Consider the following 27,500-nt stretch of genomic DNA (forward strand, 5'->3'; position numbering starts at 1 on the left):
CCTTTCACATTTTTGCGGACCCCTTCTCCTTTGATGTGCAAGATGCCCCTTCTGTGCTTCAAATGGAGCTCATTGAGCTGCAGTGCAACTCTGAACTCAAAGCAAAGTTCAGGGAGGTGAGTGGAAAAGCAGAGAAGCTTGGACAATTTTTGAGAGAATTGAGCCCTAGTTTCCCTCGGCTTTCCCGAATGTTCAAGCGGACCATGTGCCTTTTTGGTAGCACATACTTGTGCCAAAAGCTCTTCTCCACTTTGAACTTCAATAAGTCCAAGTACAGGTCCAGACTTACGGATGATCATCTTCAAGACATACTGAGGGTCGCAACTGCTTCCTCCCTCAGGCCAAATCTGGCTCGGCTATGCGAGAGGAAACGCTGCCAGGTCTCTAGCAGCAAGGAGTAGGCAAGAGAAGCCATGTTCAGAAGAACAGTTCATTTTCTACAGTGTTCCATTCATGTTCAGAAGAAGGTTATAGAACTGTTAATACAGACATTTCAATCTAAACACAGCAGATATAGAAGACTGAAAGATACACACAAGTTCACTGACTAAAAATATCTTATTATTGTTTTATTTATGTATTACAGATTGATTGATTTTCTTATTAATTCTTAATTTGTTTATTTATTTTTAATATTTTGTGTTAAAAAATAAAAATAAAGAGATTTGAGAGGATTGGAATTTTTTAACCATGCCTTTCCTGTGGAAAACCTAATGCGGCCCAGCCTCACCCAGACTCTGCCTGCAGCGGCCCCCAGCTAAATTGAGTTTGAGACCCCTGTCCTACACCATAAATCAGTAAGAGAGGGTACGACCTCTCTCATGGCCCCAAGTGGTGTGTGCATGCCAGAGCACTCTGGAAGGCACACAGAGTCTTTACAGACTACTAAGGATCAAACCTCTATCATCATGCAATCGATTATACAACTCTAAGCATATATGAGTAAATATTTCTAAGCATAAATGACAATCAACAATATAAACCTTACAGCTGGTTTTAATAACAGAATTTATTTGTTTCTCAAACGAGAAAGAGCTATCGAGAAACACTCCTAAATCTTTAGTTCTGAACTTTTCCAGTGGGCCAAGGTCAACATTATCTGCTAATGCTAAATAGGCTGCCGTTATTAACTAATGCTAATTTGATGTGAATTAGCATTATGCACTAATGCTAACACTTTTTAACAATGTGAGTAGCTAATGCTAACACTATTTCCCTTAACTTTATAACATTGTGAACGGCTAATGCTAACACTCTTTTCCCTAGCATTACAACATCTGAGCTGCTAATGCTAAGTAGGCCGCCATTAGCACCTACGTCTATCCATCCATCCATCCATTCGCTTCCGCTTATCCTTTTCAGGGTCGCGGGGGGCGCTGGAGCCTATCCCAGCTGTCATAGGGCGAAAGGCGGGGTACACCCTGGACAGGTCGCCAGTCTGTCGCAGGGCTAACACACAGGGACAGACAACCATTCACACTCACATTCACTCGCACATTCACACCTAGTGGCAATTTGGATTATCCAATTAACCTATCCCCACAAGCTGCATGTCTTTGGACGGTGGGAGGAAGCCGGAGTACCCGGAGGGAACCCACGCAAACACGGGGAGAACATGCAAACTCCACACAGAAAGACCCCGGCCTGATGGTGGAATTGAACTCAGGACCTTCTTGCTGTGCGGCAACAGTGCTAACCATCGTGCCACCGTGCTGCCCACCTACGTCTAATTTAAGGCAAATACGCATTAGAACCTAATGCTCATATCGTTTTCCTTTGCTTTATAGCAATGTGAGCAGCTACTGCTAAATAGCATTAGCTAATAACAGCAGTCTAATTTAATGCAAGTTAGCATCATTTGCATTATAACAATGTGAGGAGTTAATGCTAAGTATGCTGCCATTAGTGGCTAATTCTAATTAGGGGTGAATAATTATTACAAGCTAATGCTAATATCGTTTTCTCTTCCCTTTTAACAATGTGAGCAGCTAGTGCTAGGTAGGCTGAAGCTAGCAGCTAATGCTAAAGCTAAAGATAATTTGATGTGAATTAGCATTACATTAGTGAGGAGTTAATGCTAAGTAGACTGCCATTAGCAGGTAATGCTAATTTAAGGTTAATAGGAATTGGCATCTAATGCTAATACCATATTTTCTTGCTTTAACCTTTAAAACTGGTCAGAGTGGGCACACTCCGTTTTGCGCAACTATTTTTAAATCCCGGTAGCACTGTAATCACGTGAGCTAGCGCAATAATTTTTTTTGCATATGAAACCTGAGGAGTTGTATTTACATCTTATGCCATCAGCTTGTCCTAGGTTACAGTTTCCTTCCACATATGCTTAGGACTCATATTGCTCTGCTGGAAATAGTTTATTTTGATGCATATGCTGTTATTTTGCAAATTTGCAGTATAATATTTATTTTCGTTTTTCCTGCAGTATATAAAAATTGGTGTATTTCAAAAATAAAACTATGAAGGCACTCAAAATAAATTTCCTGAGGTGGGAAACTATTTTGTGCAACTTTTTTGTATTTACAGTTTTGAGGGATAAGCCTCTTAAATTTCTCTAACTAGAAATATATGTTAAAAAAACAAAAACGATTTTCAATTTTTTTGTAGTTTATTGCACTTTTTTGCAATTTATGTAATTACTATGCACTTAATACATACATATTATTAAAATTTAGGCTGTAATGGTTGTATTGATGTATAGCAACTTGAAATGCTCCCAAAAATGGCTCTACAGCATGTAAAAATATAATATAAGCTCTGGCGGACTTGGTTCTATGGTAGGTCTAAACGGGTTAAATCAATATCAGTAGCTAATCCGATTGTTCAGTCTGACGTCAGGTGAAGTCATTTTTATGCATTTAAGAGCTGTGTTGAATTCAACATTACAAACTGAACATTAGAACTATCCTCTTCTCCAGGATTTTCCTGATTTAACATTTCAATATGACATTTCCAGCGCTTTGTTTTCTCTGCTCACAGACAAAACAGATACACGCATGTATATACAGCCCACGTCCAGCTCTGCATGCACTCCTGCTCCATTTCTATAGAGAATAAACAACGTAACACAATCATTCTCCATTGTTTTCAACTCAACCAGCTGCATTTAATGAAGGAGTTTGAATTTACTTTACAACAGCTGCTGTTGTTTCCTGTCTGCATTCATGTTCTTAACTGTACTCCACACATTCTGAACTGGTGTACCGTAATTGTCGGGCTATAAGCCGCTACTTTTTGCACAAGCTTTGAGCCCTGCGGCTTTTAGTCAGGTGCGGCTTTTCTATGGATTGTCCATGAGCGGATTTGTTTTGTTTGTTCCGCTGTTGTACGGCACTACGTTGCCTGGCGGAAGGATCGGGGTTCAAGAGTGGTATGTTGGTCACATGTCCATCCGTCAGGCAACGTAGTGCAGTACGAGGTAGCGCGAAAAACAAACTTCAAAGTAGCGCTACCCGTTCAGCTGGAGGCCTGGATGATGAGCGGCGATAAACTTGCAAAAAGCAAGTTATGCCCAACTCCACCGGTGGATTCTGACAGCGTGGAAAAGTGTGAAAACATCCACGATCACCAACAGATTTCGAAGGGCTGAATGCTGCATGATGGAGAGGAGGACACCGCCACGGCCCTTCTGAGGGTGTTTGACTCTGACACTGACAACGAGGATTTCTTTGGTTTTGAAAGTGACAACGAAGGAAAGAAGCTGAGAGTGGATGACGAAGCCACCCTGAGCCTGTTTGTTTCCGACACTGGAGGAGAGGACTTTGGTGGTTTTAGTGCGCAGGAAGATGGTGAATGACTGACTTTTCTTCTTGTTAAAGCCGTGTCACTGCACCTGAGCCTAAAAGGTAGGCCGAATTTATTTTTCTGGTGTGCTGTAGGTTATTGTTATGTACTACATTTGTTACTCATTTATGAAGCACAGCACATGTGCAAATATGTACCCATAACTTGTTTTTCAAAATATTAATAAAAGGGGTGTGTCTTGTTAAGGTTCAAAATTGAGGAGGGAGAGTACACACCACCCATGGTCCAGAGGATCTTGGTCCAACAATGATTTTAATGAATACACGTGTGGGAAGACACTCTGTACGCAGACAGCCAGTAGTCCTCGACTTAATCAAAGCATGAACAGATATTTTATAGCATCAGGGTTTGATTTACTGACGCCCCTTCATGCGTCACAGATACATTTTATACATAGATCAGACTTTTAACCCAGAAGATCATCTTCTATTTTCATGGCTAGCCCTTCCTGTCTACCTTTCAGTTCTTGTCTTGTTCCTCTTTCTTGCCGAGACAACAAGGAACGGTTCCTCTTTTACTGAGACACTTTTGCAGTTACAACCAGACATGAGTAATCTCTCCTCTAAATAAATTTAACTCTATGTGTGTGTGTGTGTCACGACCTCACATGCTCTTTGTGTCACCTCTTCACCTACTGTCTGTGTCTCGTCCTCAAATGCTCTTTCTCAATTCACCTGTTGCACTTCTGACCTTTTACCAGACCAGAAGCTCACTGAGACTATGTGTATGTCTTCTACTAAATAAATGTTTTAACCAAGAACCTCTACTAAAACCTTAATATAAAATGATCTGATATATAAGTGTTTTGTAAGCATGTATTGCAATTCCTTCTATGTTCTAGTTTTCCCTCAGCATGGATCATCTAGACACTCTCACTAGATGAAGCTTAAGACCTTTAAAGAACCTGAACATCAACTCAAATAAGCACAGATATGCAATATGTATAAAATAGTTATAACTGCACCTGGAATACAAAGTTAATTTAATACCTGTGTGCATAAAACCTTAAAGCCTTCTTAAAGCTATCTGTTACATTGTTAAAGCCTCGTCTTAGCCTGCTGCTCAAAATAACTTCCTGCTTTCACTTCTGCATACAACTTCCTGTCAGCCTGCAACTCAGTCTTTCTGAAAGAGACACTGTTTAACCCCTGAATGCAATATAAACTCCAGATTATATTATTAATGCAATGGTAATGATGACAATTATTTAACAATAGCAGTAAAATAATTTCCCTGCTCCACAGTCTCCAAACAGCCATCTCTTTCCTGACAATTCGCTTTGTGCATATTCTCTTACATATGATAAGTCAACATTGAAACACCTGCGGCTTTTAGTCAGGTGCGGCTAATGTATGTACAAAACAGGATTTTCCCCTGATTTTAGCTTGTGCGGCTAATATTCAGGTGCGCTCTGTAGTCTGGGAAATACGGTAGTTCTTCCTAAAGTACTGCAGTATTCCTGCCAGTACATCCTTTTAGTTTTCCTAACTGTTTCCTCTGATGCTCGTTGCTATTCTTTCCTCAATGCAAATTCATGCTAAGCTCCTTCATATCCATCCCTGTTTCTAAACCTGTAATAATTGCTTTAATGTGTCTTTGGCCTAATTATGAGTCTGTCCATATGTTTGTAGTTCCCCACTTGCTTTGGTTTCTTAGCTCTGATTCTCTCAAATTTATCCTTGAAATCATTTACTGGCATCTCTCCCTCTCACTCCCACTATCCCCAGAACACCAGAGTATTCATCTCCTGGTTTATCCTATGGCCTCTTTGCATTTTCTCCAATCATCCCTGTTTCTAGAGTCTCACCCCATCTGCAGGCAGTCCAAGAGAAACTGCCTCTGCCATTTTCTTCTTCTTAATCTTTGATTTTTCTCTTCACTTTCTCCATTGGGTCTTCTTAGACGCACTTTCCAGAAAGCAGCAACATTTTTTGTGCCCCATTTTTCAAATTGTGCATCTTACTTCAGCTTAATGTGTTTCCTGTTTTGTTTTTACACAGGTCATGTAAAAGAAATCCTACCAGAGACTCGACAAAGCTGAACTGAAAGACAGCACAGGCAATAAATCAGAGCAGCACAGAACTTAAGCTCATGGTCCATAGAAGCTGGGCTCTACAGGTGTACCAGGACAAGCTTAGTGTAAGTCCCTCGAAAAAGTTTCACTTGTGCTGTTTCGGTGTAAATTACTGGTTTGTTTGAACAATTTCATCAGCTGAACCATAAATACTCCAAAACAATTTCTTTGTGACTCAGTGTGATTTTTCATTTTGTAATATTAGCATGTCAAACTCTACATTCTCTACACAGATGAGAAATGAAGTGTATTTAATAATAAAAGTTATCTCTCAGAGACAAAGTTAGTGTCTCATTCAGGTCTGTATCTGAGTAGCCTCAGACACATGCAGTGCTCATATTTTCTGTTTTGTGTGTCACTCAGACCTCTTCCTGACAGGGGCAGCAATTTCATTTAAAGTCCCATTCACTGATACAGGCTGCTGGAGCTCCAACCAGGAGGGTACACACATGATCCAGGGAAAAAAATTATATATGGTCTCTTAGATAAATATTAAGAGGTCCTGTGTTTTACTAAAAAATCAAAGTAGTAAAACACAGGACCTTTGGGTTAGATATAAGGTGATTTGACAAATCATGTCTGTTGTAAATGAGTAAGCCATTTATCGACCTGACTCAGGTTTTAAATCATCATCAGAAAAGACTGAATCCTGACCTGAGAATTGTACACTTTGGACTCTCCACTGCAGAAAATAGAAGCTTCAGTCCTGAATCCTGCAGGTTGTTGTTACCCAGATCCAGCTCTGTCAGACGGGAGGACTGGGAGCTCAGGACTGAGGACAGAGCTTCACAGCTTCTGTCTGACAGGTTACAGCCACTCAGTCTGAAGAAAGGATGACAAGAAGACATGAAACACTTGTGTTAAAGTATATTCATGGTGCCATGAGGAGCTACTACATTTACAATATTTCAACACTGTTTCAGGACATGCTGGAATCCTTATTGCCTCATGTTACAAAAGACAAATGTGGCAGTTTAGTGTGATTTGGATGGATTCATTAAAAAAACAAAACATAAACACTGTTAATTTTTTCCAAATGAAATTGATTAAATGATGTTAATTGATGAAAAAAAAATCGATATTGCTTGATCTGACCTCAGCGTTTCCAGTTTGCAGTATTGACTCTTCATCCCAGCAGACAGAAGCTTCACTCCTGAATCCTGCAGGTTGTTGTTACCCAGGTCCAGCTCTGTCAGATGGGAGGACTGGGAGCTCAGGACTGAGGACAGAGCTTCACAGCTTCTGTCTGACAGGTTACAGCCACTCAGTCTGAAATCAAGGTGGAAGGGAGACAAGATCAACCAAACAAATCAGAGCTTTATTGCTTTTTTGTTGTTTTTAAGCAGAAATCAGTGAGGTGCTGGTAGATTCTGTTCTTTTGGTTTATTACCCAACAACACACACATACACTAATATTTGTGACTTTTGTAATAGTAGCATTTACAATGCAAAGCAACAGCGATCACAGATTGAAGGGGCCTGAATAAAACTACAATGCAGTGATTTTTAAGATGACCTGTTCTTCCAATTTCCAACAACAGATTTCTCCAACCTTACAGTTAAAAATAATTCTTTATCTCATACTGAATCTTGGTGCACCTCCCCCCAGTTTATTAAAATGGAGTGGTACTGAAGTTGCTGTAAGTGATGTGTGATGCCACTGATTTCCTTTCTGATCCAATACAAAGTAAAATTTAGGCTGGTATCTGCGATACTGATGAAAACTATTCCTTCAGAATCAATACAAGACATAAGAAAATATGATGTTTTGTATAACATAAAAAGCCTGAATTTTAAAATATTCAGTTAATAATCAAAAACAGATGTGACTGAAAATAATAAAACTGAGAAACATTTTATGGCCATTCGATCCTTTTACAACCATTGCAAGAGCTTGGTTGGCATAGCCGGCAATACGTTGGATAGTAATAAGTCCGGTGGGTGATGGGCTCCACCAGGGCTGCCCTTTGTCACCGATTCTGTTCATAAATTTTATGTTTAAAGGCTGTATCAAAAGTTCATTCAAGTTACAATATTGTGGTCAAAAGTTCTCCTTTTTTCTTTTATACTATACAACTACGCTGTCTCATGGTTTTAGGACATGGATCTGTCATGGAAGAAATCTATGACCACTTTTAATCAACATTTTAAAAATAAACATGATCACAGATTTACTCACAGAGCTTTGTTGGAGGCTTTGACCACTGGCAGCAGCCTCAGAAGAGCCTCCTCTGAAGCAGAGTATTTCTTCAGGTCAAACACATCCAGATCTTCTTCTGATGACAGTAAGATGAAGACCAGAGCTGACCACTGAGCAGGAGACAGTTTACCTGTGGAGAGACTTCCTGATCTCAGGGACTGTTGGATCTCCTCCACTAGAGAACGATCATCCAGTTCATTCAGACAGTGGATCAGATTGATGCTTTTCTCTGCAGACAGATTCTCACTGAGCTTCTTCTTGATGTACTGGACTGTTTCCTGATTGGTCTGTGAGCTACTTCCTGTCTGTGTCAGCAGACCTCGTAGGAGAGTCTGATTGGTCTGCAGTGAAAGACCCAGGAGGAAGCGGAGGAACAAGTCCAGGTGTCCATTTGGACTCTGTAAGGCCTTGTTCACAGCACTCTGGTGGAGAGATTGAAGTTTTAGTTTGTTAAATAGTTTAGACCATGTAGAGGTTGTTTGTTGTTGTTCCAGCAGATTGAGTCCAGAGTTGATGAAGGTCAGATGGACATGAAGAGCAGCCAGAAACTCCTGAACACTCAGATGGATGAAGCAGAACACCTTGTCCTGGTACAGTCCGCTCTCCTCTTTAAAGATCTGTGTGAACACTCCTGAGTACACTGAGGCTGCTCTGATATCGATGCCACACTCTGTCAGGTCTGATTCATAGAAGATCAGGTTTCCTTTCTGCAGCTGATCAAAAGCCAGTTTTCCCAGAGACTCCATCATCGTCCTGCTCTCTGGACTCCAGTGTGGATCTGTCTCAGCTCCTCCATCATACTTGACCTTCTTCACTTTGGCCTGAACCACCAGGAAGTGGATGTACATCTCAGTCAGGGTCTTGGGCAGCTGTCCTCCCTCTCTGGTTTCCAGCACATCCTCCAGAACTGTAGCAGTGATCCAGCAGAAGACTGGGATGTGGCACATGATGTGGAGGCTTCGTGATGTCTTGATGTGGGAGATGATCCTGCTGGCCTGCTCCTCATCTCTGAATCTCTTCCTGAAGTACTCCTCCTTCTGTGGGTCAGTGAACCCTCTGACCTCTGTCACCATGCCAACACAGTCAGGAGGGATCTGATTGGCTGCTGCAGGTCGTGTGGTTATCCAGAGGCGAGCAGAGGGAAGCAGTTTCCCCCTGATGAGGTTTATCAGCAGCACATCCACTGAGGTGGACTCTCTAGGGTCAGTTAGGATTGTAGTTTTGTGGAAGTCCAGAGGAAGTCGACACTCATCCAGACCATCAAAGATGAACACAACCTGGAAGTCTTCAAAGCTGCAGATTCCTGCTTCTTTGGTTTCAGTAAAGAAGTGATGAACAAGTCCCACCAAGCTGAACTTTTCCTCTTTCAGCACATTCAGCTCTCTGAAAGTGAATGGAAATATGAACTGGATGTCCTGGTTGGCTTTGTCTTCAGCCCAGTCCAGGCTGTATTTCTGTGTTAAGACTGTTTTCCCAATGCCAGCCACTCCCTTTGTCAGCACTGTTCTGATTGGTTCATCTCTTCCAGGTGAGGCTTTAAAGATGTCTTCTTGTCTGATGGTTGTTTCTGGTCTGTCTGGTTTCCTGGATGCTGTTTCAATCTGTCTGACCTCATGTTCATCATTGACCTCTGCAGTCCCTCCCTCTGTGATGTAGAGCTCTGTGTAGATCTGATTCAGGAGGGTTGGGTTTCCTGCTTTAGCGATGCCCTCAAACACACACTGGAACTTCTTCTTCAGGGTGGATTTAAGGTTACGATGACAAACTGCAGCTTGAAGTTCTGAATGAGAAGAAAAATAAACACTCAATTCCAAAAAGAACTAATCTTTAAAACATGTTGCTCCATCTTCCATCTCTGGAAAATGTCTCATTTATCCAGCAGCTTAAATCTTTAGATAAATCCTCTTACTGCTCTGCAGACGGTCAGCCAGCTCCTCCTGCTTCATTCTCCTCAGGAAGTCCACTGTGATCTTCACAAACGCCTCTCTGCTGCTGCTCCTCTGACTCTCTAAGCATTCTGGGTAATCTGGACTCAGAACCTTCTGGATCTTCTTCAGCTCGTTCTTCACAAAAGTGATGATGTTGTCCTCCAGCAGCTGGAACAGAATATTTATGAATGAGCCAATCAGACTGAAATCATGGAGCCAAACATCAGATCCATGTTGGACACACTGACGATCCACTGGTCTACAAAGAGCAGCATGGAGATGACTGTGAACAGAACAGATGTAACAGTAGTTGTTGTACATGTACAGACCATAAATATGGAGTCCAGCTGTGTTTGATGCTGCTGGGCAGACTGACCACTGGGAACCTCTGAGCTCTGCTGGTCCACTCTGTGGAGGAACCATGAAGGATTAGATCCACACAGGATAAAGATCCAGGAGTTTCTGCTCAAATAACTTCATCTGAATCAAGTCTGTCAAGTTTTAAACTCTCAGATTGTGAACATATCAGTAATTTTCAGTCTGTTTTCATGGACGTCCTTTCAGTGGTGATGTCAGGGATGATTTTGAAGAAGCTCATCAAACTGAACCATCAGCAGATCACTGCTCCAAAACCAGAACATGATCCGAGTCTCCCTCCACCACCAGAACACCAGCTTTACTAACGTGGTAGATCAGTGTAGTACAGATCAATAACTGATGAGTCATTTGATCAAAATCACTGAGTGCTTCACGTCTGACCCTCTGATGCTTCTGTAGACATTTTGCATATTTAATGAATGTCTGACAGTTTTACATTCATTCTATGAACACAGTGGAAATGTTGTGTTATAGTCTCCATGTTGTTTCCAGCATCATAAATTCTTAAGTTCAGAAAATTAGATTCTTTCTTCACAGCTGAAAAACAACAACATTTATTCTCTATTGAAATCTGCATCGTCCACTCCAAAGGTCACAATCTGAAGGTAACATCTGGTTTTGTTCCCTGTGGTTAACTCTGAGCATCAGTATGGTGGGATTTATCCACTACATCCACACCACTGTGGTTCAGTGTTGTCCTGATGGAGTAACAGCAGCCAGTATGATCCAGGCTTTAGCTGCTGGGTCTCTGTGTGACCTCTCAGACTGTTTAACAGATCAGACACAAAGAGAATCAGAGCAGCTCTGTTCTTTAAAGACAAACATGAACCCACTCAGGTCACACTTTCCCCACAGATATGAGCATCACTGTCCTCAAACAGCAAATGACCAAGTCGAACATTTGGATCTTTTCTCTTTCATTGTTTTCTTTTTAATGAATCTTTGTAACAATCTGAGGATGTTTCAGGTCATATTTATCCAGGAAACACAAACATGTAAAGGAGTCATCACAGCTCTCTGACCTCGTTGCTCCAGGTTCACCACTGAAGTTTGGATTTTCAGGTTTGGACCGGTCACTCCTCACAGACGGACAGCTGGACCCTGCAGACTGTGACCTCTGACCTCTGCAGACACAAACATGATTGAAGCAGCTGTGATCACACAGACTGCAGATAATGCAGCTGTTTCCTGTCAGTAACATCCTCTTAGATTAGAGTTCAGCTTTTTACAGGAAAACTGGACAAAACTGATTTTTGTTACAAACTCATTTTCATTTCCTCTCAGCTCACAAACACAGTCAGACAATCAACCAGAGTCAACACTGATTATAATGTCAGTGCAGAATTATTTCTGTTACTCAGTGAGTTCAGCTCTCTGACCTCGTTGCTCCAGGTTCACCACTGAAGTCTGGATTTCGACCTTTGGACCGGTCACTCCTCACAGACGGACAGCTGGACCCTGCAGACTCTGCTCTGTCCTCCTCTTCCTCCATCATCGTCTTCAGTCAGTCTGAGAGGTAAACCACAAACACTCAGTGAGTTCACATTAACAGGAGGAACTGAGTTACAGTCGCTGACCTCTGACCTGTCATGTGACCATGAAACCAGGTCAATATATCTGTAGGTTCAGTCATCCAGGTCATGTGATCTAAGGAGCTTGGAGAGAAAAGAGACGTCTTTAAGTTTCTGGAAGACGTTTCATCTGAGAAGCTTCTTCAGCTCTAAAACCAAACGGTGGAGAGTCCCAGATATTTAAACCTGAGAGGGAAAGAAAGCATGTCGCTGACCCACCACTGATGTTATTTCAAGGAGGAAACTGAGAGCCTTTGCACCAGGAGCACAAACATCAGCTCCAGCAATGATCCACTGATGTGTTTTTATTCCATGTATGAATGTTGTTATTGACAGAGATGACGTTTGTGTGTCAGTGATGCAGTGACTGTTGTTGTTACCTGTACAGGCTGGTTAGACTCTATGAAACAGATCATACAGATCTCTGCATGTTAGAAGAGACTATTAAAGGTCATGAATGAGACAAAGGCAGGGAGGCGTCCTTTACAGCTAAACAGCAGAGTGAGAGAACAGCCAGCACCTCTACATTTATCACATTATACAGCACATGTATGATACTGACAGGGATGAGAAGAATTTAGTGATTCTGATCCCATCATTGATATTACTTATTGATTCTCAGTAGCTCTGCTCTGACAGTCACCACCATCACTGAGCAGCATATCAAAGACATTTGTGCACATTAACTGCATGTTGTGGCTCAAATGTTTGTGCATGTTGGAGGCATTTCCTCTTTGTTGTGATCAGTGTTGGTCATTACTCAAAACAGTCATTATTACACATATTACACAGAACACTTTGATTAAAAGTAATGGAGTACGTTACTTCATTACTCCTCATAACATTACTTTGATGTTACTGTGTGAAATGAACAAATGAGCATGTAACAACATAAAGCTGAGGTACAGCCCCACACACCAACACAGATCCTGATGAGGTCACGTGATGTTTCTCTGAGTGTTTATGAACACAAATCAAAGATGAAACAGCACAAAGACACTTCAAAGTGATTCTACTGTAGAAACATGAACAGGTAGAAACCTGCAGCCTGACTGCTCATCACTTTGTTACCTGTTCAAGTTCAGCAGCAGCAGCTCACTTTATCACGGTGCTGGTCTGGGGTCAGTGTTTACTCAGCTTTAACTCACTCTGGGTTCTTGGCTAGCTTAGTGTTAGCTTAGTGTTAGCATGCTGTGTGCTAGCTTAGCGTCAGAGCTCTGCAGGTGTCTCGTGTGTAAACATTAATCACAGTGACAGTAAAGGAGGTAAAGGGCTGTGACGTCATCACGTACGCTGCGTCCTCTGTGGGCTCTGAGTGAACTCAAAGTACAAACTACAAGTACACAAACACGAACGTAGCTCAGAGTGGCGGACACACTCGGCCTCGTTGGTCCAGCTGTGAGTCCGTTACCGTGAACTATGGAGCGGCAGATTTGTGCTGAACTAAGCTGCACACAGCTGATGTTAGCCAGGAAACATTACACACTGACTTTAATGGAGAGACCGGAAATACAAACACACACAGTTTGTTGTGTGAAGAAATCAAACACGAGCTGAACAAACAGTAAAGTTCCTAAAGACAAACTGTTAAAGGAGGAAACAAAGCAAACTTACAGTTTCTTCACACACCAACAACAAGCTCCACTCCACACCTGGACACTAAACACGGACACACAGGTGAGCTGCTTCCTGGAAGGAGGCGGGGCTCCACCTGAAACTCAGCACAGGTGGGAGGGGCTCAGCTCTGTGTGTGCTGATGTGTTAACTTTAAAAATATGCCGTCTGACTGCTCAGACTGAGTCAGAGTAAAGTTCACATGCTGACGTGTGGAGACATGAAACCTTGTTGTAGCTGCAGGTGTGAACACACTGATCCCAGATCAGCTCTGCTGTATTTGTAACATGAACATTTCTGCTGCAAAGCTTCAAATGTTCAGCATGTTTCTCTGTTTCCAGTCTATAGATCCAGTCACACTTTCTACCTTCACCTGTGCAGTAAAGACTGAGAGCAGAGCTGAAAGCAAGCGTCCAATCAGTGAGCAGCATCAACACCTGAGCTTCATTCAGACTCTGTTATTGAAGATGTTGTTGGTACAAAGTTCATCTGCTGCTCACATGAATCCATGAAAGATTTATTTCACTGAATGTTTCTTCAAAGCTCGTTTCAACCTGTTGAAGTCATGAATGAAAGTGCAGACTGAGAGTGGATCACATGATGTTTGAGGTGTGTCATGTGACATGTTCAGTATTGTCACACATGTCTAGATTGTCCCTGATATCATAACTGCTCAAACACTGATGATTATATTTGAAGAATTATTCCTGATGGCAGCAAAGTTTGAATGGAGCTCTCTGTCTGTGCTGATTTGTCGCCCTCTGGAGGTCAAAGCACAAACTGCATGATGTCACTGTAACCACCACAGTGACAGGAAGTGTTTTTATGACTGAAACACTGAAATGATGCTAACGGCTGTCGTTAGGCTCACTGACAGCAGTGCTGATGTGTTCATGTCAAACACTGGCTCAGGTCAGACTCCTTCATCCTTCTCCAGCGTGAGGCCGCCCTCAGACCCACAGGAGCTCTGACCTTTGACCTCCTGACCCTAACCATTTTAGTCTTGTTGCATCTGCAAATCCATCCAAACTGTAGCCGAGCAAAAGAAGCTGGAAGTTGTTCTATGAATGATGTTGTTGAAGGAGCTTGGAAAGAAAAGCGTCTGGACTTCTTTAAGTTGCTTGAAGAGGGACATGGACGTCTTAACGCCCACTTACATCCTGGGACATTTGATCACAGGAAATCACATGATGGGGTGGGGCTAGATCTCACAATGGGTTCACCCAAAACCTTGGCTGATTGAGACCCACACCCGTTCTCACACCGTGGCTCGTGTGATTAGGTAGAGGATCAACAGGGGCTCCGTGTCCCTGAATTTAAACTGAATCTAAACACACCGTGCACAATGCCAAGTTAGATAATGGTTAAAAGAACAAGATAAGAATAAATAAAAAGATAAAATAAGGATAAGAAATAACTTAAAAAAATAAAATAAAAAGATAAATAACTGCAAATAAGTACAAATAAGTAACTGAAGACACGTGTGGTCTGCAGATGTCGATGTACATGGATGTACATGGAGTTTAATGTGCAAAATGAACTTAGTGTGCAAAGTGACCTGATGTGCAAACTGCAGTTTGAGGTCGGTCAGCTGTTCAGGAGTCTGATAGCAGTGGGGAAGATGGAGTTGTTGAGTCTGGATGTTCTACATTTCACACTTCTGAACCTTCGTCTCGAGGGCAGAGGTGTGTCTCTCCTCTGGACTCTGTGATGGTAGCTGCTCTGCAGAGAGGGCAGCGGGGTCCTGATGATCTTCTCCACAGTTGTTATCACTCTCTGCAGGCGTTTGCGGTTTGCAGTAGTGCTGCCGTACCATGCAGTGATGCAGCTGTCAGGCTGCTCTCCACAGTGCAGCTGTAGAACCTGCTGAGGATCTTGGCCAACATACCAAATTTCCTCAGCCTCCTCAGGAAATACAGCAGCTGCTGAGCCTTCTTGACCAGCTGTGTGAGTTTGAGTCCCTCACTGACTCAAACTCCTTCAGTGACACTTGCAGCCTTGCAGATTAGTTTGCTGATCCTGATGCATCTCTGCAGCTGATGCTGTCCCCCAGCAGACAACAACAACATAGATGCTCTCACTAGTCCACTTTACCCTCTAATCACATCTCTGACATCTGCAGGTTGCTCCATAGAGACTCTTGTGCAATGCCAGGTGTTTGTGTTTGTCTGTAGGTACACATTAGATATGACCATAGACGCACACACACAAGTGAACACAGCAGCACAGATGGTTTCCACCTGCTTCCCTCTTTCTTCACACGACTGTGAGGATGATGAAGAGGTTTCAGGACGAGGTGGTCAGCAAGCACAGGATAAAGCAGGGCCATGAAACTCTCTGGTGCAGCAGATGTTTAATCAGACTCAGCTTTAGGCTTCTTTTCCCACCTGGCAGCAAAGTAACAGCTTCACTAATGTGAACAGTCACAATGTTAAACGTTTCTATATCTTCATATATTTTTATCTGTTGATGCTGCAGAATAAAGTCTGTTAACAGAGTGCAGGATGTGTAGAGCAGGTCCAGCTCTCCCTTTACTGTGTCCACTTTCATCAGCCCCTGTGAAGTGACACAGAGTGCATGTGTGTCTGTCAGCTGTTGTTTGTTGTGAAGGATGGAACAAATGAACACACACTTTTAGAGAAATCTGAAAAAGCAACACGTGCTTGGGCTCCTTCTGTGCTCGTCTTCATTAATGCTGATCTTTCTTTCCTGTTTGTTCTTTGGCACAAGCTTCAGTCTTTTCTCCCAGGGCTCCTTCACACTTAGAAACACACCTACATTCATTTATACACAAACATCATGAAACAAAGGCTTTGTAAAAGAGGACATGAGATCCTCTCTGAACAGCACATTCATATCAAACACAGGACTGAACAGGATATACTGAGTCTGTGCTGTTTTCATTGTTACTTGCTGAGTATTTTTCCAGTGTTTGAAATGTGACTCAAGTCTGATTCTTCTACTGTGTGTGAACTCTAAGCAGCTGCATTAAACAGCTGCTTTTCAAACCAGGCTCAATCCTATGACTCTGTGAATGTAAACTTTTGTCACCTGCATGAATAACAATCCTTGATCTAGTCAGGACTGCAGTGCTCCTGTGATCCCAGCTTATAGATGGAGGCTAGCATGAGAGGCTCAGCAGCTAAAGCAGCACACCTGGGTCTCCCAGCCTATTAAAAGCAGCCCTTTGCTTCACCTGCTTCACTAAACATTATTATTATTATTTAAGCAGAGTGGTGTGATTGATGTAGGCATTGCTGTGTGACAGGAGGACTTTTCTTGAAACAGCTCGTGTGACGTGAGCTGACGTAAAAACAGTGATGTTAGCTTGATTCTCTTGGCTAAAACTATTTTAAAAAGAGGGTCAATCATGCAAATCTGCCAATAGAAGCCAAAGTTACAGCCCCTCAGAGTTTAAAGAGAAAAGGCCCGTTTCCAACACTCGGTTGTGCAAAGGGAAACAGGCCCACAGTGCCTGAGTGTGTGGGTAATTCTTCAAATAATATTCAAAAGCAAACATTTTTAAGCATGTAAATAAAATTCAATCATTTCTGCTCTTCAATACCTAAGAAATGAAAACTGGCAGATGGTCCCAAAATGTGAAACGCCTGGCTATCTGTGCATTTAGTGCTGCAAGTTTTCACTGTTTACCTTCAGAAGCATAAATCTCTGCACAGATAATGTTCATATGTGAATTCCTGGTTTTCTGCAGTTAATTGTGACCCAAAGCGTATTTTTAAAGTGGTTCCAGGCAATAAAGTCTAAAAATAAATACATCTACTTCCTTTTTCTGTGTTCCAGCCTCAGTGACTCTGACACAGTGCTGTAATATTTACACCTCTGATGAAAGCAGAGTTTGTAGTTGCAGAGAAATACTCGACTCATTTTGGGCATTTACGAGCAGGAACCTCAGAAAGCCCCTCGCTGCTTCACTGGTTAAGAAGCAAAGCAAACATTAGTTCACAGTGATGTTAATTAAGGCCCAAAGTTTAGGAACGAACGTCAGCACTTCACTAATGAATGTAATGCTGATTCATGTGCTTGTTTTGTAATGTGCATGTTGTGCGTTGCTATTTCCCATATTCTTTGGCACTGATAGATGAAGAGTCTCAGGCAGGACCGAGGCTGCCAGCTGCTGACAGTGAGCAGGGAGAGAGCAGCAGAAGCTGGGCAAGAGCAGGGCACCTTCAGCCCCCTTCATCAGTCAGAAATCATTTGGGTGTCTGTGTGAAATGTCTGGTTTTTAAAATCTTTTTGTAGACATATTTATTAAATGTTTAACAATTATATAGAAGAAAGACAATGTAAAGAACAAAACATGACAAAACAAAAATGAGTTGAAGTTATGAACTGTTTCTGAGAGACAAATAACACCAGGATCCTTTTTGTGTAGCTGACAGCTGGTAACTGTGCAGGGGCGGGTCTAGCAAAGTGTTGCCAGGGGGGCAGGTAGGGCATTAACAGGGAGAGGGGGGCACAAAGAAATACTTTTCTTTCTTATTCTCATTTAAAATGTCTCACTTTTAATAAATAATTATCTGAATCTTACAACAAACGTTTCCATCTGATGTAAAATGTATAGAAATCCATTATTGTACATAGTCATTTTTTAGGGTCCCATCATAATTTCTTCAGAAGTAAGTACTGCATATGATGCCAGTGTTTCCCACATTTTCTAGATTCTGCACCAGTACTGTGTGTAAAATGCATCAAAAAGTCAGTTTGATTCTTTCTCAGCTGTCTTTCTGTCTCCTTTCACTTTTTAAAGGTTGCCATGTTAGAAAACATATTTTGCCCTGCCGTGCTGTTTATTGATGTGGCAAATGAAAGGTTTATGAAAACATATCTAAATCTGTCATCAGTAATCAGCAATGATCATGTCTCACCTCTAGTCTCTGTCTTAATGTCAGGTTTCCACCGTGTGTTGTAGATGTTCAGGAGGTTAACTCGACCAACAGTCTACTTCCTGTTTAGAATACCAGGACAGGGAGGATGGTGCAGGTTTAAGTTTATTAGACTGATGCATGTATACCAACAAGACAGCATCCATCACTGTGACAACAGCGTTTGTTTTCATTCAAAGGCTTCATGGTTTTTCCTTTAATACCTGGGGGGCCGTCTCCAGTCAAAATGCCCGGGACCATTTTTTGTCCCAGTCCAGCCCTGGTGTCAGATCTGCATGCAGTGTCAATGAGACGATCAACAACAGATCAGACAAAACACTCAGGCGGACACTCCTCTGTAGAAGGAAACATGGAAAGTGTGAGGTAATCAGTGCACAACATCACTTTGTATTTCAGGCAGTTTTTATATAGAACTTCAGCACCAATGTAAAAGTTCTGGTTTGAGGAAGATGAAGAACATTTTCAGGAAGGATGCCGTCTGCAAGCAGAGCTGCTTGAACCTCAGCGCTGAGGTCCAGACTACTTCCTGTGAAGCCACGTGATGTAAATCTGCTGCTGTAACTTCACAGTTTACTGAAGCTAAATGCAACGTTACCATATAATCTGTTTTCAACAAAGGTTTCACTCCGTCCGGTGTTGATGGAATGATTCAGGCCGTACTCGTCAGGCTTCCCGTCGACCACACGCATTTCAGTCACAAACCCCGTGACTGACAACAAGGGAAACAGCAGAAGAAAAGATGTGAAAAATACTGGATGATGATGATGGAGGATTAACCGCGGTGGCTAAACTGTTTCCTGTCTTTGTGGGCGTACTCACAGGGAAGTTTCCAGGCACGTCAGTCTTGGTGGCTAAAGTCTCCATTTTCCAACATGTATCGCTACAGGTGCAAAGACACAACATTAATCATCAGTGTAAATATTTTAATGCTGTCCAAACGGTGTTTGCTTTGTCTGTCCTCTCGCGCTCACAGAGGAAACGAGGACGCCACCTTCAACCCATCTTCAGTTGGCTCAACCATGGCCGGACTTCCTGTTGGCTTTGTGACAGCAAACCACTTGAAATGAGAGCAAACTGCAGTCAAGCACCACTTACAGCAACCTGTGGACACGCAAATGGAAAGCACTGAGAATCATACAGAAGCATAAGAGCTGTTTATTGTAACACGTGTGTGTGTGTCTGTGTGTGTGTGTGTGTGTGTGTGTGTGTGTGTGTGTGCACATTAATAACACACTGATGTATGTTAGTTTGATTTATGCTATATCTGAGAAAACAACTGCAGAATTTTACATCAAAGTTTCCAAAGCTGATGTTTTGTTGTTCACTCTGTTTTATATTCATATAGTTTGTTGTTTTTAAATCAGTGGACAAAATAAATATTATCACACAAAATCCAGGGTGAAACATAACCAAATAACCTAAATGGTGAAGTCATTATAGAAGTACATGTTGCAAAGGTCAGCCTCCTGTATAGACTGCTAAACTGTCTGGGGGGGCCCTGCCTGTCCTCGTTGGATAAGCTCCACCCCTTTTCCATAAGACGGAGACATTTGTATGAAAATAGATGGGCAGTAAAATAAAAAATAAAAAATATTATGGATGACTCTGTAAATCAAAGTCGGCCTGAGGCAGAAGCAGAAACCATGAGGAGCACAGCACCACTCCCAGAAGGGCACGAAGTGAAGCCATAGCTGCTGAAGAGTGAAGACGTGATGATGGAGGAGATCACAGATGAAGATCTGCTGCCTGCTGACTCTTTATATAGAAGAGTGAGACTATCTCCCCACCAGCAGCTGCACTTATACAAACCCCAGGTGCTGGGATGGCTTTGAACATGTGACATTCTCTGCAAACACATGGACAGTTTCATAAGCACAAAGATTATTCCTGCAGCGGCAGAATCGTATCCACTGTGTGAGAGGTGAACGTCAGACAGTTCTTAGAAAATGTAGTTTCTCTTTAAGCTTTTAACGTCTTTTACCCCCATTTGTCTAAAACTACTTGACAGCCCTTCATGTCAGAGGTTTATTACCTGTGCAGGATGGAGCACATGGTCTCAGTCAGGCTGGACACGATCACTCCTACAGGAAGTAAATGTGATTTTATTTCACCTGTGAAATGATGAAAAACAGCAGAATAGCTCACGCTAACAAACGGGTGTTGAAATGTTTCATTTTCTGCTGTTTCACAGGTCAAAAAGGGCGTCGAAGCAAACTGAAGCTGAGCTGCTGCTGCTGTTGTAGTGCAGCATCTGCTGTGTGCTTCATCAGAGAACCTTCTGTACACAGCAGACAGAGGCTGCTGCCACTGAAGTCCATCTGCTAGAGAGCTTTAAACACTGGTTATTGAAGTGGCTTTGATGATACTGATACACAGTCTTTGCTGCTGTCACAGGACAGGGATCCACCAGGGAGTAGTTGTCAGGATAAAGAGCCTTCGCTTCTCTAAATATAAACTGGATACTTGTAGGAAACTTTGGGAAGCAGCATTTTTCCTCATATCGTCTAAACTGAAGTTAGCTCAGGTGCTTCTTCCATACTTGCTCTGCAGAAAGCCAAAGAGTTTGGAGCTCTGCAAACATTTGCAGCACAGCTGGATGTTTGTAACTTTGGTCACCTCTGTATCATCCCTCAGATTCTTTCTGCACAGCTTTGAAACCACGACAGCACGAGTGATGCTGAGGAGACGTCCAGTTTAAACAGACCTTTATTCCTGGAACACAAACACATGAAGTGATGCTGCTAAAGAAGAACATTTAATCGCACTAATGAATCAAGCATCTGTTTGTCTGTCAGTCTGTCAACAGTTCCTCTGATCGACTTCAGACTTGGTGGGTGTTTTGTTTTTGCAGCGGTCAAAGTCGATCAGCGTGTTGCTTTGTCTGCTGTAAATCTGCCTGTACAAAGGGAAACATGCATGTTTTAGATGCAAACTCACAACATGGCTGCATTTTTGTGATTATGTGTATTTTATATTGATTTATTCTATTATGTTTTGTATATGAATCTTTACAAGTGTGTCGATACAAAGGCTTGATTAAAACAAAGGTCTCAGCTGTGCTGTTAGGGATGCTCTCATATTTGTTTCAAATGTAATAAATCAAAGGATTTCAGGCTTTTCATCCTTTTTATTTGTTTGGTTCTAACAGCAGCTGGATAAAAACATGCAGGTGATGAATATAATTGTGTGATATTATGAGCATTGTGAATAAAGAAAGAGCAGAGATAGTAAAAAGGAAACAGGTGATGGACGTGAGATTTTCAGAACAAAAGCTCCTCAGTGAGACGATCACCTGGACACAAGTTCAGGCAGCTGGGACTCATCTAGAGAGCAAAATGGAAAAGTGATCTGTGCAGAACATCACTGTTGATTGCAGTTATTTACATCAGACTTCTTCTCTGAGATAAGAGCACCGTTTCTGGGAAAGATGACAGTATTTCCAGGCTGGATGCTGTTTGCAGGGAGAACTGAATGAAAGTCTCCTGCACCTCAGCGCTGAGGTCCACACCTGTGAACACAGATGAGCTCAATCTGCTGCAGCACGTAGAGCTTTACTGATCAGCAGGTTCAAAGGATTCAGCAGAGCGTAGAGTCAGAGCTAAATGCCACATCACCATAGAGTTTGTTAACAACAGCTTTCTTTGCCCTTTGTCTCGATGGACTGAATCAGGGATACTCGTCATACTTCACCTCAACCACGTCACTGAGAGACCCCAGCCTGACACAGCAGCAGAGATGATGAAAGCAGAAACAGCAAACAGATGCTTCAGTTGTGTTTCTCTGTGTGTGTGCGCTCACGCCCACTTGTGTGTGTGAACTTTCCACGTACCTCAGCTTGTTTCTCCAACATGAGCCATCAGGGCTGAAAAACATCACTAACACATGAATTCTTTCTCTTTTTGTTATCACCTGTGATCATGTGTCTCATGTTTCTGTCATTCACCAGTTCTTGTAGAGTTACGTGTAACTAGACTTCTGTGGGACGTAAATGATTGTTTTGTATGCAGATCTGTACAAAGGATGTAAACACTTGATTACAAAGGAGATCTCAGCTGTGTTGTTGTGGATGGACTTCAACGTATTTGTTAAAAAAGAGAATAAAGCAAAGTGTTTTAGCTGTTTGGGAGTTTTTGTTTGATTCCATTCAGTTTTATTTCTATGGAGTCAAATAATAAGAAAGGCTCTAGAACAGCCCTGAGTTTGTCCAGGTGACACTCCTCTGAAGAACAAAGACAAAGAGGAAGAAGGGGACTCGTTTTCAAGTCTTGTTTCTTTCAAAATAAAAGCTGAAATGTTTTGGAAGCATGATAATATTTCAGCCAGGATGCCGTCTCCAAGGAGACCTGCACCTCAGCGCTGAGCTCCACATCACGCCCTGTGAAAGCACAGATATAGATCTGCTGCAGTGAGAAGAACTTTACCCAACACAAGTGTAGAAGTAGACATTTGACTTTACCTACAACCTGTTAACAACAAAGCTTTCATTGCCTCTGCTGTTGATGTCATGTAGGACTAATCATACTTCACATCAGCCATGCACACGTCAGAGGATCTCCAGGCTCTCAGTAATAAAGCCAAGCAGATGATGTGAACATAGCAATAGTAAAACATGCATCATAATCAGCTGTATGTGTCGACTATGTGGCACCTCAGTCTTGTTGGCATGAAGAAAAGTTGTGTAACATGTAGCATAAGGGCTGCAAAGACATCATGTAGACAGCAGTCGTCTGTTAGTCGTAACGTATCTCCTGTTAAAGAGTTAAATGTGCGTTCTCCATCTCTGTCCTCTCACAGCTCGCCGTACACCAACTCCAGCTGTGGTAACCATGGCTGTGCCCATCAACACGCTGAAGCTGAGACGCCACCCGTCACTATGGCGACTCCAATAGGGTTACCTGTCAGCTGTGGACGCATGAAAGGAAAACAGCAGAAACACAGACATGTTTACTGGAACATTTCCTATTGACAGCTTCATGGAAAAGTGGGTTTAAACACTTTTCTATGTTTTATTTTGTTTATTTATGGATTTATTGTGAAAGGAATTTCAAAGGTTTAATTTGACCTTTCCCCTGTTTTTCATACAGACTGGAGACGAATGGATGGTGCTTTCTTTGTTTGTCTAAAGATAATGAATAAAACTCTACACACATCTTAAACCACCCTCCTTTCTATATATTTTGTTATATAAATGGAAAGTATATAAGACACAAACTGAGCTTATATGATACTAAGGACCCTGGAGGTCAGTCCACCTTTATAATTCAGCACAGCCTGGAGTCTTGGTCTTTTCTTGGATGTTGGTTCCCTTTGTTTCCATCCTCTGTTAAGATGTTTCAGTAATGTTGAGGTCTGGGGAGGCCAATCCATGGCTGACGTCCTGTGATGCTGCATTAGCAGTTTGTTCATAGTGAAAAATGAAGCCACTGCCAATCAGACATTTGCACAGTGGATCAACTTCTGATGGTACTGTCCTGAATTCCACACCTATAATATGTTTGCATGTACTGATGAATATGTGCAGCTGATTTTCAGTCCAGTTCCTGTGTGACAGACGCCAGTCTTTCTGCCTGTGTCCTTCCTTAACAATAGAGCCATCCTTCCACTGAGACTGTTTCTGATGAGGCTTCACTGAGCAGTAGATGGATCCCTCAGCTCATCTAATCGTCCTATTTCTAACACATGACTGTCAGAAACTGTTAATCTGCTGCAGCTCTTTAACTCCTCCACTTCTTTTTTTGTAATCTCTTAGTTTCCTCATCTTTTAAGGTGGCACTGCACACCAGATCCAAAGTCAACATGCTGTTATATGATGGAGTTGAACCTGTAATGGAGTTTGATTTAAACCAATCAGCAATTAAGTGAATGATGATGAGCAAAGATGGTGGAGGTGGTGGATGAAGACCCGGACAGCTGTGGTTGGCTCCTCGTATAGAGCAGAGTGAGGTTGTGTTTGCACATTATTATAAAACCATGTTCACCATATATTTTAGCTGCAGACAATAACATGATTTCTTTGCTGTGGTGATTTTATTCCACTTTGGTAAAATGGAAAACCATCATTTCTTGCTGTAATTCACACATTATTCCAAGAGCCTCAACACGAGCCTTGTAGTCCGACCATATATAGACAAATCAATAGTTGTGTTTGTAACAGCTCATGAACATGAATCGTTCCACATTACTTTGAAATCATTGTAAACTAAACTGGAATAAATGAGTGTTTATATATAGTTTTGTCTCAGCTGTTCATACACAGTGTTTCAGTTCTTATCAGAGTCCCACCGTCTCACTGTGGTGAACCTTTAGCTCTGTTGGAAGCGTGTTGTTAGACCAGGTTTCCCTCATTTAAAAATAATCTCTCATTAGAAATGGACATGATGTCTAAGACATAGAAATGCTTATTATGGGTTCACTTGATGTCACTGAAAAGATGCACATGGGTAACGTGCAGGCCGTCCAGCTCCGAGGTTTATCTCCTCACCTCGAGTCTGCGACACTCTCTCCGTGTCCTCTCAGATAAGGGCGCGCACATTTCTGCACCATCTTCTAAATTACAAAGAGCGATTCACAAAACAGAAGCTCACAAAACACTCATCACAAACCAAAAATGGCTCCACTGAGCGTCAAACTGTCACCAGAATTTACTGATAATCTAAAGACTCACAGAACTCATTTTGTCTCATTGTGTCTTAGTTTGAGACATAAGTGCATGATCATAATACTGTGTAGTTAGATGAGACAGAGCTGATGCTTGCTCTTAATTATCCTCTTCATGTTTCCCGAGCCTCAGCAGTGGAAGCTACCATGGATAGAAAGACTATGACTCATCTTAAATCTCAAATCTTTGTCTCCAAAGAGCTGCTGATGTGTCCGATATGATCCACAAGCTTAAACTAGGATTATAAGTGTGTGCAGTGATGTGTGTGAAACCTCTGAGGACTCACACGTGTGTGCTTCAGCCCACACACACATATGAAGCACTGCGACCTCACACAGAAGTGTTTTACACATCCAACCTGAATCCTGATCATTTCTACAGTTTATTAAGTTCAGCTTCACCTGAACATCAGTGATGAAGCTGCTCTGACTCCATCACAGCTCACAGCTGTTGGAATGAGTCAAACAATGAAGAAGGTTCAGAAACAGCTGATGATTTTACAGAAACATGATGCAAACATGAGAATGGACACATGATTTTTTATTAACAGACACTGTTTATGTTTCACTGTGCATGACGTCATCAACACTGACACCAGGGGGCGCTCATCACCAGCCTGAGGAAGTGTGATAATGGGGGGAGACGCAGTGTTGTGTGTACTGCAGTCGGACAGAAGGAAAAACTTCCTCCTGAAAACATTTTCATCCTTCCCAAAAGTGTTTGAGTCAAATGTTACAAATATATAAATACAATAAAACACAGGGTCTTACATAAAATTAGTGATGCAGTTGTGCACTGAGCACCTTTCCAATGTTCCTTCCTCAGATGAGTCCAGCTGCTGAACACATTAACATCTGTATGTAAATGTAGCCGAGAACCAACCTGAGCACTGCTGGGAAAATACAAAGGCAACCATCAAAGTGCTGTATTATCTTATTTATTCTGAATGTTGACTTAGATCCACACCACGATTTATGAAACTATAGAACTAAAATAACAACAATCGTCTGCTTCTTTAAAATTTCTTTCATTACATCAAACCAGTGAAAACTGAAAAAAACAAAGAGCTGTTAGCATGTTCAGACCAACTTTGAGACAGAGACTGTAAAGTTCTGCACTTTAAATCCTGCCTGTGTTCCTGCAAATGATTCACACTGAAAGTATCTTAGTTTAGTATTGAGTGAGCCACAAAGCAGCCTGATAGCTTTAAAACAGGAAAAGTAAATGAAATTGACAGTTTCAGTGTAGCTGGATCTATTATTGGGGGGTCATGACCCCCGTAACCCCGCCTGGTCCTGAGGTCAAATCCACCATCTTTGTTTCAGAGCTTCATGTTCTCCCGTGTTTGTGCGCGTCCTCTCCGGTACTCCGGCTTCCTCCCACAGTCCAAACACATGCAGTTAGTGGGGTCAGGTTAGCTGTGAGTGGTTGTGTCTCTGTGTTATTCCACCTTAATCAATGACTTCCTGTTAGCATGAAGTGCTTCTGTAGGACTGATGTCATTTTCATGGTTGGATCATTTAAATGAAGCTGGACTCAGATGCAGTAAATAAGCTGATTGATCATTAATGAATAAAGCTGGTCAAACACATCACGTGGACACATGTGATTGTGTGTTGTAGTATTGATCCCAATGCTGGTATCAGTCCTGGATCAATAACACTGGATGGATGCGTTCAGCATGGAGCCCTGAGCTGTGTTACAGACAAACATGGAAACTGACAGGTCTGTGTCATTCACAGTCTGTAACACTTCTAAACAACAGAGGCTGACCCAAGTGCCTCAGAGCCAGGCACGCTCACATCACAGCTCTCTAAATAAGCCAGTTTCAAAATAAGAGCTGAAAGCTGTGTTTGCTTGTGTTAGCTTATTATTGTGGAGACTAACATTCAGTGATCATGTGTTCAGACTCATAATGATTACTCTCAGAAATCCTGATCTTTGTATTTACTGTGTGTTGGATCAATAACTGAGATTCATGGTATCACACAGCTGTGCTGCTGCTGATGTCAGCACATCTGGAACAATACGAGGTATCTGCTACCAGACTGAGCAGGACGTGAGACCTGTGGACTGTTTAAAGCTGTCCCTCCACAGCTCACTCAGACCTGATCCACACCTCAGTGATATTCTCTGACTTCCTCAGTAGAGACAGAAACCATTCAGATCTGGGACCATCAGCTGACTGATGATGTCACACAGACTGTGTTTTTCAGGAACAGTGATTCTGATGTGAGCCTGCTAGCTGACAGCAGACCTGATGAAAGCACATGTTCACATCTGTGAGGACAGACTGGACTCTTTGACTGCACCTTGGTTCTCCTCAGAGGTCTGTACAGGAGCATGTCCACCCC

General features: G+C 42.1%; 1 pseudogene across 1 annotated transcript in view; it reads right to left on the reverse strand.

Annotated features, from left to right (window-relative positions):
• The window catches only part of LOC146575299 (protein NLRC3-like), a 71,793-nt pseudogene that overhangs the window by 6,638 nt on the left and 37,655 nt on the right, over nt 1–27,500 (reverse strand). Inside the window, exons 7-10 of the transcript XR_014892105.1 lie at nt 10,003–10,189; nt 8,073–9,873; nt 6,989–7,162; nt 6,548–6,715 (exon numbers count right to left, since the gene is read on the reverse strand). The product of XR_014892105.1 is annotated as a protein NLRC3-like (transcript). The remainder of the gene's footprint in view (nt 1–6,547; nt 6,716–6,988; nt 7,163–8,072; nt 9,874–10,002; nt 10,190–27,500) is intronic.

This window comes from Mchenga conophoros, linkage group LG4, assembly GCF_057382185.1.
Source record: "Mchenga conophoros isolate Kocher_MC1m ecotype Shallow Benthic linkage group LG4, M_conophoros_male_GT1.1, whole genome shotgun sequence".
Classification (NCBI taxonomy): domain Eukaryota; kingdom Metazoa; phylum Chordata; class Actinopteri; order Cichliformes; family Cichlidae; genus Mchenga; species Mchenga conophoros.